Source organism: Lathyrus oleraceus, chromosome 3 (genome assembly GCF_024323335.1).
Source record: "Lathyrus oleraceus cultivar Zhongwan6 chromosome 3, CAAS_Psat_ZW6_1.0, whole genome shotgun sequence".
Lineage (NCBI taxonomy): Eukaryota > Viridiplantae > Streptophyta > Magnoliopsida > Fabales > Fabaceae > Lathyrus > Lathyrus oleraceus.
In genome coordinates this window covers 48,825,213-48,837,797 of record NC_066581.1, presented here as the reverse complement: position 1 = coordinate 48,837,797, position 12,585 = coordinate 48,825,213, and positions in this window count along the sequence as shown.

Sequence of the window (12,585 nt, the reverse complement as noted above, 5' to 3'; positions counted from 1 at the left end):
TATCATTTTTAATCCAAAAATATGGGACTTTCACCAAAAATCTTTAAATATTTTCCTCTTTCATTTCCTGAATTAAATTTTTTTTTGGATTAATTTTGATATTTTTCATGAATTAATTATTTTTGTGCATATTTTTAATTGTTTAAAAATACTTCTGACTTTTCAAAAATTATGAAATTTTTTGTCTAAGGTCCTTTGACCTTGTTTGACCTAGGATAAATCTCTTGACCATTTATTTGGTGTTTTGAAAAGGTTTTAGGTTTTGACCAAACTAAATTGAATTTAAATGCATTTTTAATTTGATTTTTAATTGATTAATTGTATAGAAATTATGTTGAGCCATTTTTATTGACTTGTGATGTTTGACTATGTGTTTGGGTCTTGGTCAAGGTTGATTTGACTTTTGTTAAGTTAAAATCATTGGATTTAGGGGATTGATGAAATGTACATTTCACCTCCTAAAACGAATGAATGATTTTAATTTGATAAAATTCCTCCCATGACCAATTTGTGTTTTTATCATCCCCCCTCCCTCTTCATCTTCAATCCCATTCTTTCCCATCCCTTTTATTGACCAATGAATTCTCAATATCCTAAGGCTAATTGGTTCATCAATAACTTTGTGTTAGATGAACCAATACAAGTATGGATGAGATAGGTCCACCCTTTTGATCTTTTCTTTTAGTTTGTGGTATGTTTTAGGAGTTTGGTTCATCATACCAAATCTCTAACATGCATTAGCACCTAAATTTTTATTGCCCGGTCTCAGATAGTTGTGACTTCTACATAAGTCCAATTACAATTGCTTAACATAGAGCTAAATTTGACCCTAAAGGCATAACATTCTAGTAACTGATATTGTAAGTCTCCCCATTACATGGTATTGTGTGGAAACTTGCCCTTTTTTCCCTTCCTTTGGAAGATGTCTTGGTTAAAGGATACATGCTTGTGAATAGAGGGTTGAGTGTTCTCCAAAGAATGACTTAATCAATTAAAAGGCAAAACATCACTAACATCTAACCAACTAACATTTGACTAACTTGTATTAATGTTGTTTTATTTTTCAAGTCATTTACTTTATGCAATTTAAGTTCAAGTCATTTACCATTTCATTTGTCATTTTACATATCATTTAACTTGTTTATGTTTATGCCATTTTCACTTTGCTCATTTGAGCCATATGTTATGATTGTGTATATATGCTTGTGTATTTTGTTTGTGTTTGTGGTCTTAGGACCTTAAAATACTTAATAAACAACAAAAAAACCTAAAAAAATGTTTGTGTGGACTGTTGGGTTTGATCTGAACTTTTGGACTTAGAATTAGGCAACATTCAATATGCAAAAGGACTTGGCCAATGCCAACATTTCTGAGACCGAGTTATTATGATTTGAGCTTTCATCTAATGCAAGTATTGGGATCCACATGAATTCATCTGTGTCCCATTCGCGAAAATCAACCGGCGGGAAAAGACACAGAGCCGCCACCTTGCGTTATTTATCCCAAAGGAGGGAAAGGAAACGCTCGAAGTAAACCTGGAAAAGGGAAAGGAATGGCCTCACGACCAGAGATTGCTAGGATCGGGAGTCGGTTATGCGAAGGGAATGTATTAGCACCCCTACGCATCCGTCGTACTCGACGGGATCCACGCTCAAAAGAATAGAATAAAGTTGCTAAATAACTGCTCAAAAACTGCACAAACTGGATATAACACAAAGAAAGGAGACGGAAGAAGGTAACTCGGCAGGATATCGCATCCTGGGCCTACGTAGTTTGTCAGACACAAACATCAGAGTCGACGTAGTTCGGGGGAACGGGAAACGTGCTCGCTAGGACATCGCATCCTATGCATACGTATCTTCTCTAACCAGAGTAAGAATCAGAGCACTCGTAGCTCGGATAATGCACGCCGAAACAAAACACTGAAAGAAGACGCTGAGACGTCAAAGCAAACACACAAACACAAACTGGAAATGGAATGCCAATCGTTGGTCTTACATCCAACTCCACAAAAGAACATAGGAAACCGAAGGCCAATCGCTGGACTTACATCAGACTCCGAACAAACAAACACCAATAGGAAACCGAATGCCAATCGCTGGACTTACATCAGACTCCAAGCACACACACAAGAAGAAGAAGGGTCTCGATTGCAACCAGGGCAAGAGAAAGGGAAGGTCTCAATCGCAACGAGGGCGAGAGAAAAGGATCAAAGTTAGTTGTTAGTCAAACTCGACAAGACATCGCATCTCGTGCCTACGTATCTCATCTGAACATGAGAATCAGAGTTGCCGTAGTTCGGTTAAACTACTTCTGTTTGTTGTGTTTTTTAGGTGAACAACGTCACTACGCAATCTATCGGATGCTCGACCTTGGGAGACTTACTCACCTGTAGTAGAAGGAGTTAATGTGTCCTTAAGAGAAGATCAAGTTTGTTTGTGTTTTAGGAAAGCTCACGCAAGAAAGGAAGTCCTAGACGAAGGAACTGTGCTACCTTAATTGACATGCGAACGAGAGACTATGCGAAGTCTAGCAAACCTAAGGGATACAATCACACCACACAAACATATGCAACCTGAAGTAAACACACCAACAAGGGGCTCAAACATCCAAGGGTGGGGCTTTAGTCAAGGAGTCATATCAACCTCGATAAATAAGTCGGCACTGGAAGGGTATCTGGGGGCTCTTAACCACTGACATTGACCGTCGGGGTGAGCAGATGAAAAGGTAATGAGGGTTAGACCTCATAGCTCTTAACCCGGGCCTGGGTGAGCTTGAATCAATGAAGGTGTGGGAGTCCAGAATGAGGAACTCTATTCCACTTGACTGACTCTATATACAATGATCTTGGGTGTTTATTCAAATGCATCAGCACGTAGTGCGAGCAAGATGAAAGACTCAATTGAATAGCAGGGGACTGACTGCTAGTCCCTTCTATCTGCCAATTGCCTCTTCACTTAGGAGGACTTGAAGTACATGGCACAAAAGTAAACAAACACAGTCATTGCCTCTTAAGGAGGACTTCAGCCAAATGCCTGCCAAACATAAACGACAGGGCTTCTAGACTACATGGAGAATAGGGGAATTACCTAAGTGGTATGCCAACCACAAGCAAAGCAAAGCAACTCAAGCAATGAGTTAAAGCGGCTAAAGTACCTGTAAGAACAGCTAAACAATCAGTATGATATCCATCCAAATAACCAACAGATAACAACAGTCAGACATTTCCAATATGTGCAACAGGCAAGCCACAAGAGGCAAACACTCAAGTGATTCACTACCAAAGGACCTACAATATAACCAAAGGTTAGCAAACAAAGCAAAATAGCAAAGCTCAAATGGTGAGGCAACATCAATCATGGAGCTAAAGGCTTGAACCTGAAATACAAAGCTCAAATTGTGAGTATAAACCCCTAGGGCAAAGCCTGGGGTTAAAGGTGAATCAAAAAGTCAAAACAGCAATCAATATTCAACATGAAGCATGTTTAATCAATTAATAACATGTCCTAAAAAGGACCAAGCCTAAAGCATTAAGCAAAGTCATCTCATGAGCAAGATATGGCAAAGGCACACAATGTAACCATCAATTGGACATCAAGAATCAAAATTCCATATCAAAACAGAAACGAATCAAACAATCATAAAAAATTTTATGAGCACACAACATGTCAAACACAATCATCATACCAAAAATTAGAATCCATAGAGCTCAATTGATATGGAAATGAAAATGCACAAGTATGACATCAAATTGTGTGACACACATTGTCACACCATACAATCATGTGTCTAAAACAGAGATGAAAAATGCTAAAAATGCACAACCAAGCCTCAAAAATCATGCAATATATTGGGAATCAGCACATAAAATTTCATGGCATTTGGACAATTATTGAGCATTTCACAATAGAATGAATGAAGCATGTCACTTTTGTATACATGTCCAAAGAAGCGAACACAATTAAAAATCTAGACATGGTAAAATCATGAAATCACACCATAAAAATACTAGACATCTCAAGGATCATGTAGAAAAAAATTGGGAGTGATTTGGATCAATTTTCAATTTTTTATGATATATGGAATTATCATGAAAGAAATGAGATAAAATATGAACACATGAAAATATTAATTGAAAAGAATTAAAATGGAAACAAGCCACAGCCAGATTCGAACCATGGTCATGAGGCTCTAGGAGCGCCTCTCAAAACGACGACGTTTTGTTAAATGAGGAAAATAAAATGAAAACGAAGAAACGCTCAGGGATGGAATCGAACGCAGGTTACGTTGGATAATAGCGTTCAAACAGTACCATTGGCACGCTGAACCAGAGCAAACCCTAAGCTACATTACACGGCCAGGCTATGGTGGTTTCCACCGTCTTCTTCATGAAGACGGTGGCGCTACAGTGGTGAACAACAAATTTTTTTCCAGATTTTCATGAAAATTATATGGAACGAAAGCTCTCAACATGTACAACACGAATCCATGATTAATTAAGTCTAAAACATCATGTACAATGCAAATCGAACAAAACCAAATTTGACACACAAACTTTAATTTCACATAACTCAGCCAATTCTCAACCAAATTTCATGAAATTTATATCAGTGCAACCAGCATTCAAAGATCTACAACTCTATGTGCATAAAAAAGAGAATTAAGAGGTTCGAAATTCACACCTCTTGAAGATCAATCAATGGCAGCAGTGGATTCAAAGGCCTAGCTGTGTCCAAATGTCTTCTATCAACCTTGTTATGAAGTCTGATGTAAAAATTGAAGCTTGAAACGAACTAGATCTTGATTAATTTGCCACTTCCATCTTCATGTTCTTGAGCTTGCACACCTTGATTCTTCACCAAATGCTTCAATCAAGAGCTTGAATTCTACCAAATGATGATCAAGAAACCAGAATATGCAATAAAAATCATGTGTTACTTGAAGAATTTTTGAATTATGATTGAGAGAAATTTTGGAGGGAAAACTTGGATCTAGATCTAGAATGAATGAAACTGAAAATTTCTGTTATGATTAGCCTTTTATATGCTTCCTTAATCACATTGCTAATTACACTTAGGCATGGCTAATGAAATTTTAATGCAAAATGAGGTGTAGTGCAAATTTGGAAAATTCACCCCATGCATGCAACATGAACGTGAACAGTACCACCTTACCATTCAATTACACTTAAAATCCACTTATGAACACCATGGAATGATCAAAAAGCTCATGTGATGCACCAATTTTAAATTCATGATTTTCCCTCCAAAAATCACATGCATGGCCAAATGATTATGTGAACAACTTTCATGCAATGCAATGTTGGTTTTGGAAAATATAGGTCATGACATGTATTATGCAAAAAGAGGCACTCAATTTGGAGTTTTAGATCAAAAGTTATGGCATTTTGAAGTTCCATGCACACTTGGCAATGATTTGATCATATCTCCTCAACCATTCATCAGATGCTCATGATCTTGGACTTTTTGGAAATGGAAGAGAAAGATCTTCAACTTTCTTGTTGGAAAAAATTTCATTTGAAGCTTCTTTGATGTTGGAAAGTCAAGTTGAATGTGGTCCAAAAACTTGCCATTTTTGGAAACTTGAAATTACAGGTCACCTTCCATTTTGGGAAACTTTTGATTTGACTTCGAAATCTTAAAGGTACATGTTTGACATGATGAATAAACCTCTTTTGGACATGAGTGAAGTGTCTCAAACCATTTCTCCACCTCCTAGCCCTCAGTTGACTTTGCAGTTGACTTTCATGGGCCCCAGATGACCTGAAACTGCACTTTGGACTTTGAGCCTCTAGCACTTGGCAAAGTTGCTTCAAAATGAACCTTGATTCATATAAGCTCTCTAGAACAACCATAGGGCCTTCATCTCAAGGAAATGCTTGGTCTCTTGCACTGATGAATCCTCTTGATGCCAATTCTTGACTGATAAGATGCAATGTACTATGCAATGTTAATGTAATATCAATGACCTAAAATGAAATGAATGCATGAGTAGGGGGTGAAAATTTGAGGTGCTACAGCTGCCCCTATTCAATCAACTGGGAACCTGATTGGATGAGAGCAACGGCTGTCAGACCTTCAAGGTAAACAGGGATTGAATACCAAAAGAACCTGGAATTTGCACTCTGCGGGGGATGACGTGAAGAAACGGAGGCCATTTACCAATGGGGGCTTCAAAACGGGGTTTGATATTAGAAGGAAGCGGGACCATTTACCGATGGTGGCTTCAAAACAATCTTTTGATATTTACCGATATCAAAGACAGCGATACCATTTACCGATGGCTGCTGGGGAACAAATGTTACAGATAGCGGGACCATTTACCGATGGCGGCTAAGCTGGGCACTCGATATTTACCGATATCAAAGGAAGCGAGACCATTTACCGATGGTAGCTTCAAAACAACATTTGATATTTACTGATATCAAAGTCAGCGATGCCATTTACCGATGGCAGCTGGGAAGCAGGAAAGCAAGGTCATTTACCGATGGCGGCTTCCACTGGGGAGGAAAAAGATATACTTACAACTGGAACCAGGCAAGACGTTTACCGACGACTCTACTGGGGATTTTGATATTCATCAAAGAAAAGATACACGACCAGACATTTACCGATGACTGGAAAAAAGGTACACAACCAGACATTTACCGATGACTGGGAAAAACTCGATGTTTACCGACATCGAAAGATGATGTTTACCGACACCAAAAGAAAGGAACGACCAGACATTTTCCGATGACTGGGAAAAACTCGATGTTTACCGACATCGAAAGATGATGTTTACCGACATCAAAAAGGGCGACCAGACATTTACCGATGACTGGGAAAAAAGGCACACCGCCAGACATTTACCGATGACTGGAAAAAAAAAAGGTACATAACCAGACATTTACCGATGACTGGGAAAAACTCGATGTTTACCGACATCGAAAGATGATGTTTACCGACATCAAAAAAAGACAACCAGACATTTACCGATGACTGGGAAAAATGAATCACAACCAGACATTTACCGATGACTGGGATCCACAGATAATAAATCTGCTGGGGATTTGAAACAACAAAACCATTTACCGATGGTTAACAAACGACTCGATGTTTACCGACATCGAACGATGATGTTTACGGACACCCAAAAAAACAGACCTTACGGGGGTCGACACGACACTTACCGGTATCGCAAGGATGACATCCACATATGTCACAACAAGGCAGACACCTGCCGGGGACCATACTGGGGAGAATCAAATTTTCCTTTCACGGACGGGTGAGGAAATAAACCTCTCTGGGGATCATCGATTCTGAATGCTGTCAGGGGCAACTGTAACAAATGTGCCGTACAGATGTTGAAAAATGATCTGCATCTGTTGGGGATATGATTCAATCTGGTTTAACACATGTATGCATATGTTTGAGTTTTTCTATGGCATAATGCTCCATGCCGAATGGAAATGCTACGCGATTTGAGGATGCAAATGCAAATGACTACTACATGCAAGATGTAAATGATAGAAACTCCTTCCAGGGAAAGCCCACGATCACTCTGTTGAGCACACAATTCTGATTCGATCTTCCAACTCTGTGGGGAGACGCAACAACTCTGCTGCGGATGCTTTGCTGATTTGACGTCCTCAGAATGACAGAGAAACTGACTCAACTGGGAAGTCATCTGTCGGGGGGAAAAACGACAACCTTCCAACCATGCTGGGGGATAGCACTGCTGCTGGGGAAAGGAAAGGATATTATGGAAGACGGCCTCCGCTGAACCCAATCCACTTGGGGATTCCGCTAGAGAGAAACAACTGATGCAAACCTTCGCTGGGGAAACTGCCAACTTCAGACTTGCTAGGGAAAAACACTCTCAACCCTGCTAGGGAAACTGCGAACTCAACCCTGCTGGGGAATACAACACTTCAGACCTGGCCGTTGAGGAACAACCTACCCACAGACCCATCCGCTGGGAAAATAACAATCTTCAGGCTCACTGGGGAACTACAGTCCTCAGACTTGCTGGGGAAAAGGGCAACCTTCAACCTTGCTGGGAAAACATCTTCAACCCTGCTGGGGATTGCAATCGACTTCAAGCCTGACTGTCGAGGCAACACTGATCTTGGACTCACTGGGGAGACCAATTCTGAACTTGACTTGGACGACCCATCTTCTCACAATAATGGGCAGTGCTGAAACACCTTTGAACAACCTGTGGCTTATCTGCTTTAGCCAGCAATCAAAGATAGTAACCTGCAAAACAACAAGACACACATTCCCTAGGGGATTGTATGGATAAGATACTCCCAAGTGTAATCAACATTTAAAATGATTTTCAAATGTTTTATCTTTCTGCACGTTATTGTCTAGCCTTCGTGTTTTTTATATGCAATGTTTATCAAAAATTCGGACGTTTTTGCAAACAAAACAGTAAAATAAAAAACAAGAGAGCAATTTAACTGAATAACGACTTTTATTGATTGAAAATGGGCCTATAAAGGCAGATACATCAGGAAGCAATTCCTAGGAAGAGGTAATTGCATCAAAATAGGAAATAAATTATCCTATTGGCAATGTGAACACGGCATCCACTATTTTCCAATTCTGTTATGACTCACAGATCCTCAATTTCCCCCAAATTCCTTGCCTTCTGAGAAGAATGATTGGACCGATCATATCCTTCAGGATGGTAGACGAAGAAGCGCGATGAAGTACAGATAACTCAGACTGTAGCCTTCGCTTTAATCCCTCTTTTTCCTGGATCGCCCTTTCGGGTTTTCAATCCACCGGGATACCCATTTTTGCCTAAGCCGCCTTTTTAGGTTTTCGACTTACCGGGTGTACATATTTTTTCATTCTTTATCCTTAACTTTTGCCCGAACCTTTTTCTTCTTTTTCTTGGTTCGCCGGGATGCCCTTTTTTGCCTGGACTCTTTTATTCTTTTCGTCCAGCGGGTCAATTTATGATAAGTATTTTTTGACTACATCTGAGTTCACAGGGTACGGAAAATCTTCACCATCCATAGTTGTTAGCATCAAGGCTCCACCGGAGAAGACCTTCTTAACAACATATGGACCTTCATAATTCGGAGTCCACTTGCCCCTGTTATCTGTACCGGGAGGAAGGATCCTCTTCAAAACTAAATCACCTGTTTGATAGCTTCGAGGACGCACTTTCTGATCAAAGGCCTTCTTCATCCTTCTCTGATACAATTGCCCGTGGCACACAGCTGCTAACCGCTTCTCTTCGATAAGGCTCAGCTCATTAAACCGAGTCCGGATCCATTCGGCCTCGTCTAGCTTAACATCCAGCAGGACTCTCAGAGAAGGAATCTCCACTTCCACAGGTAGGACTGCTTCCATACCATACACAAGGGAGTAAGGGGTTGCCCCGGTCGACGTACGTACTGAGGTACGGTACCCATGCAAAGCGAAAGGAAGCATCTCATGCCAATCCTTGTACGTCACGACCATCTTCTGCACAATCTTCTTGATGTTCTTGTTAGCCGCCTCTACAGCACCATTCATCTTTGGTCTGTAAGGAGAAGAATTGTGGTGTTCGATCTTGAAATCTTTGCAAAGCTCCTTCATCATCTTATTATTGAGATTCGAACCATTATCAGTAATGATTCTCTCAGGAACCCCATAACGACAGATAATCTCCTTCTTGATGAACCGGGCAACCACTTGCTTGGTAACATTGGCATAGGAAGCTGCTTCCACCCACTTGGTGAAGTAATCAATCGCGACCAGGATGAAGCGATGTCCATTAGAAGCAGTAGGTTCAATCTTCCCAATCATATCGATGCCCCACATTGCGAATGGCCAAGGCGAATTCATAACATTTAGAGGGTTTGGTGGTACATGCACCTTATCGGCATAGATCTGACATTTGTGGCACTTCCGAGCGTATTTGAAACAATCGGATTCCATGGTCATCCAGTAATAATCGGCTCTCAACAACTTCTTGGCCATTGCATGACCACCAGCATGGGTACCGAAAGACCCCTCGTGTACTTCTTGCATCAACATGTCTGCTTCGTGTCTATCCACGCATCTGAGCAGAACCATGTCAAAGTTCCTCTTGTACAACACATCATCCTGATTCAAATAAAAGCTTCCGGCTAGCCTTCTCAGGGTCTTCTTGTCATTCTTTGACGCTCCTTCAGGATACTCCTGGCTTTTGAGGAAATTCTTAATATCATAGTACCACGGCTTCTCATCAACGACAGACTCGGCTGCAAACACATACGCAGGCCTCTCGAGTCAATTCACAGCAACATGTGGCACATGATTATGCCAATGGACTTTGATCATAGAAGACAAAGTTGCCAAGGCATTAGCCATCTGATTTTCATCTCGGGGTACATGATACAACTTCACTGTCTTGAAGAAAGTCAGGATTCTTCTGGTGTAATCTCGATAAGGAATCAAATGCGGCTGATGAGTATTCCAATCTCCATTGACTTGGTTGATCACTAGAGCGGAATCTCCGTAAATGTCCAGAGTTTTGATCCTTAGATCGATGGCTTCTTCAATCCCCATGATACAAGCCTCATACTCAACCTCATTGTTGGTTACTTCAAAAGTCAACCTGGCAGAAAAAGGTAAGTGTGCACCTTTAGGATTGATAAGTACTGCCCCAACACCGTTTCCATTCACATTAACCGCCCCATCAAACATCAGTGTCCACTTGTCATCAGGATCCGGTCCTTCCTCGATAAGAGGCTCTTCACAATCTTTCATCTTTAGATACATGATGTCTTCATCAGGGAATTCAAACATCATCGGCTGATAATCATCAATCGGTTGCTCGACAAGGTAGTCAGACAGAATACTACATTTGATGGCCTTCTGTAACGTGTACTGGATATCATACTCAGTCAAAATCATCTGCCAACGAGCCACACACCCAGTGAGAGCCGGCTTTTCAAAGATGTACTTCACTGGATCCATCTTAGAAATCAACAAGGTAGTATGGTTCAGCATATACTGTCTCAGTCGGCGAGCAGCCCATGCCAAAGCGCAGCAAGTCTTCTCGAGCTGCGAATATCTTATTTCACAGTCGGTAAACTTTTTGCTAAGGTAGTATATAGCATGCTCTTTTCGACCAGACTCGTTATGCTGTCCCAATACACACCCCATTGAATTCTCAGTCACTGAAAGGTACATTATCAGAGGCCTCCCCGGCACTGGAGGTATAAGGATTGGAGGTTTCTGCAAATATTCTTTTATCTTATCAAAAGCTTTTTGACAGTCATCATTCCACCTGATTGCTTGATCTTTTCTTAGCAATTTGAATATTGGTTCACACGTGGCAGTTAGGTGAGATACGAACCGCGCAATGTAGTTCAACCTCCCTAAAAACCCACGAACCTGCTTTTTAGTTCTTGGTTCAGGCATTTCTTGAATAGCTTTTACTTTCGCTGGATCAACCTCAATCCCTTTCTCACTGACAATGAAACCTAACAGCTTTCCGAATCTCACCCCAAACGTACACTTGTTTGGATTCAACCTTAGTTTGAACTTTCTCAGTCTTTCAAACAACTTCTGCAGGTTTACCAAGTGCTCCTCTTCTGTCTGAAACTTCGCAATCATATCATCCACGTACACTTCAACTTCTTTGTGCATCATGTCATGAAAGAGAGTCGTCATAGCCCTCTGATAGGTAGCACCGGCATTCTTCAGCCCAAATGGCATCACCTTATAACAGAACGTGCCCCAAGGTGTAATGAATGTCGTCTTTTCCATGTCTTCTGGCGCCATCTTGATCTGATTATAGCCAGAAAATCCATCCATGAAAGAGAAAACTGAGGATTGAGCAGTGTTATCAACCAATACATCAATGTGAGGTAATGGGAAGTCATCTTTCGGACTGGCTCTGTTTAAATCCCGGTAATCGACACAGATCCTGACTTTACCATCCTTCTTCGGCACGGGAACGATGTTGGCCACCCACGGGGGATAATTGGTAACTGCCAGAAAACCTGCATCCAACTGCTTTTGAACCTCCTCTTTGATCTTGACAGCCATATCAGGACTAGTTCTGCGAAGCTTCTGCTTTACCGAAGGACAATCTTCTCTGAGAGGTAGCCTGTGCACCACAATATCTGTATCCAAACCAGGCATATCTTGATACGACCATGCGAATATTTCCACATATTCTCTCAGCATTTCAATCAGCCCTCTCTTGACAGATTCCTTCAAAGCAGCCCCGATCTTGATCTCTTTCCTGGCGTCCTCAGTACCAAGGTTAATAACTTCCAACTCTTCCTGATGAGGTTGGATGACCCGTTCCTCCTGTTTCAATAATCTGACCAATTCTTTGGGGAGTTCACAATCTTCCTCACTCTCCTCTTCAGCTTGGTAAATGGGATTATCAAAATCATACTGAGCCATAACAGAACTGTTTTTAGTGGAGTCCGCGAGATCGATTCTACATGAACGATGTTTCATGTTTTATTTTAGAAAAGAGTTCAAGAGAGTCACAAAAACAAAAAAAAAACATTGCCATTTTTTTATTTTGAAAGTGAAAATAAAAACAGAAAGACAGTGAGCACAAATTTGTTTGCAAAAC